Source organism: Trichosurus vulpecula, chromosome 5 (genome assembly GCF_011100635.1).
Source record: "Trichosurus vulpecula isolate mTriVul1 chromosome 5, mTriVul1.pri, whole genome shotgun sequence".
NCBI lineage: Eukaryota > Metazoa > Chordata > Mammalia > Diprotodontia > Phalangeridae > Trichosurus > Trichosurus vulpecula.
Window position 1 is genome coordinate 271,920,274 of NC_050577.1, and position 3,184 is coordinate 271,923,457.

General features: G+C 43.8%; 1 pseudogene; it reads right to left on the reverse strand.

Moving 5' to 3' along the window:
- Positions 1 to 1,132: 1,132 nt before the first annotated feature.
- On the reverse strand, positions 1,133 to 1,608 carry LOC118851321 (annotated as a pseudogene).
- Between the last annotated feature and the right edge of the window lie 1,576 nt (positions 1,609 to 3,184).

A 3,184-nucleotide genomic window follows, 5' to 3' on the forward strand; every position in this document is an offset into this window, starting at 1 on the left:
AATGCTAAATAACATGCAAAAGTTGATAGGAGATATACAGTGGATTCGGCCTAAGACAGATCCCTAATTCAATTATGCAACCACTTTATGATGTTCTTAGAGGGGACTCTGCTCTTAACTCTCGTAGGCAGTTAACAGCAGAGGCCTTGCGTCTCATAGAAGAAAAACATACCAAGGAACTCACTGTTAGTGGATCCACATCAACATATGGAAATTTCTATCTTGCCCACAAACCACTCCCCTTTGGCAGCCCTGCATCAGGGTGAAGGAGTGATAGAATGGTTGTCAAAAACAAAAAGGGGGAGTTGTTTCTCCTTGACTCCAAAAATCTTTCTCCCGCTATGAAGGCTGTGGTACTACAACACGGACCACTGGGTCACAGGGAGATGGTCAAACACAGGGACAATCATCCCCCAACGAAGGTTCCCGCTGTGGTTATGTGGAAAGATGACTGGGGGCCTTCCAGGGTAATATCGTGGGGAAGGGGATATGCTTCTGTTGTTACAGATACAGGATCACGTAGCATCCCCACCAGAAACATCCGTGAGATACACACCTTGCCGACGACCAGCAAGAAGGAGGAGAAAGAGGAGGAGAACTATGGGGGCTCAGACGTTCCTCGCAATCCTTATGATGCAGCTTTCCTTGGGCGCAGCAGAACAGTATTTGGCTTACATGCATCAACCTCCGTGCGTCAATCCTGTACTCGTGGGAGTTCCTTACCACCACCCGTTGCCTTTGGAAATCTTTTTTTTTTTAACTAAAATGATCATCATTGTAACAAAACCCTCAAAGCCAATCCTGAAAAAGATCAAGACTCTAAGATGATTAAAAAGTTAAACATTATCTTGGGGCAAAGGTGGGGGTGGGGATGGGGCAAGGGGAAGATGGGGTGGATTACACACAGTATGTAAATGGCTGGTCTTCACTAGAGACACATCATGAATCAGACCATCATTTATGTTATGAGAACCAATACCAACATTTCTTCTGTGTAGCACAGTAATAAGCACATTTTTTTAATGGATGTGTTTAGGACAGAAGGGGCAGTGGGGCTGGAAGGGGAAGAGGAGGCAGTGGGGAAGTTAATGTGTTATATATACAAAGAGAAATGACAGAAGCCACCCTTGCTTTAGCTCTTGGCTGTTTCTTTCTCTTTGTTTTCTGCGTCCTCCGGATATGCATGCCATGTCAGTCTCTCTTCATAAAATGCTATCACAATCTGTGGGCATTTTACATTGGCTTCCTTTGCAAGGACCAGGTCAGCTTCATCAGTGTCTTTCCATTTCATTAGGAACATTAAGTCTCCACAGGAATCTGTTGCTCCGATGATCTTTTCTGGCTCCAGTCCTCTCTCAAAGCCCTGGGCAATATCATTGCTCTCTCTCTCTCTCTTTTTTTTGACTTGATCTCTTCGGCGCTGTTGGCAAAGCTGGATTTTCTCTTGGTGCTTTCTGACTTCTCCCAGGGCTTGTTGTTTTCACCTTCCTTCATCTTTTTGTACTTTTTCATAAACACTGAGATCAATTCGGGGCAATCCAGGTTTTTCTCAGGCTCCCAGGTATTATGTTCCTCAGAGAAGCCTTTCCACTTGAGTAGGTATTCCATAGGAATGACCCCATAGGAGGCTTTCCAGCTCAATCATAGGATAAGACTTATCGCCTTTGGAAATCTTAGTCTGCTTTTTGGACATCACAACACGGTGCAGCCGAACAATAGGTGCTTCAGGGTTTTAACGTATCATTGCAGACCTTTGGACAACCTATATGTTTTGCCCTGAACAATGACTCAAACTGTAATTGAAATTGACAGTGGATGGACCATTGGAGTTTAAATGCCACCTTTCTTAGATTGTGACACCCCTCATGTAAGATGTGTGAACTTAAGTGGGGAGATTTATCATCCATGGCATGGGGCCATGGACAGATCAGACAGAGTGCATAAGTCCAGAAGGGCACTCCTTGGCTTTGGAAAATATATACATATATGGGCTTAACAAGAGCAAAAGCTGCAAAGGCTCAGGATTTGCCTGATAAGGAGGCTGATGAAATTTTCAATTGGATTACAGTGCTAGAGGTGGGCTTGGATGGCTTTGGTTAACAGTTGCTGGGTTCCTTCCCACATTGTTGACCATCCTCCTACTGATTTGTTGTGCCTCACTGTTGTTGAGATTTTTCTCCAACATCGTGCATGACATTGTGGACTCCCTCCAAAAGCCATGGTTCTAAAACAAAAAGGGGGAGCTGTTAAGTGCTGTTGAAGGCTCACAGCTGGCCCTATGGGAAAAGAGAGCTGCCTCCATTCCCAATCAAGGCCAAACAGGCTGGGTTGGGTCTCCACACTCTCAGCAACACCTGAGCCATGAGACTGTGTGCAGAGGATCCATGAGGGCATACACACCACAAAACCTTTTACTTAATTGGCAATAAGCCTCCTTGCAGGTGCTGAGCTAGCATTGGCTAAAATTCCTATAAAAGCCTTGCTGCCTCCCTGAATAAATGAGACTTCTCCACCTCAGTCTCCCTGTCTCTTCATTGTTCCTGATCGGGGTCCCCGCTGGCCGGAGACCCCTCCCCAAGGAGCCAAGCAATGCCCCCTTTTTTATCTTCTTCCTCCTCCTTTCCTGTGGGGTAAGATACCCAATTGAGTGTGTATGGTATTCCCTCCTCAGGTCAAATCCAAGGAGAGCAAGATTCACTCATTATCCCTCACCTGCCTTCTCTTCTCTTCCTACAGAACTGCTTTTTCTTGCCACTTTTATGCAAGATAATTTACCCCATTCTGTCTCTCCCTTTCTCCCTCTCTCAATATATTCCTCTCTCATCCCTTAATTTGATTTTAGATATCATCCCTTCATATTCAACTCACCCTGTACCTTCTGTCTATACATACATACATATATATATATATATATACATACATACACATACACATGTATATATACACATACACACACACATATATATGCATATCCCCTTCAGCTACCCTAATACTGAGGTCTCATGAATCATATACATCTTTCCATGTAGGAATGTAAACAAAACAGTTCAACTTTAGTAAGTCCATTGTGATTTCTCTTTCTTGTTTACCTTTTCATGCTTCTCTTGATTCTTATGTTTGAAAGTCAAATTTTCTAGTCAGCTCTGGTCTTTTCACTGAGAAAGCTTGAAAGTCCTCTATTTTA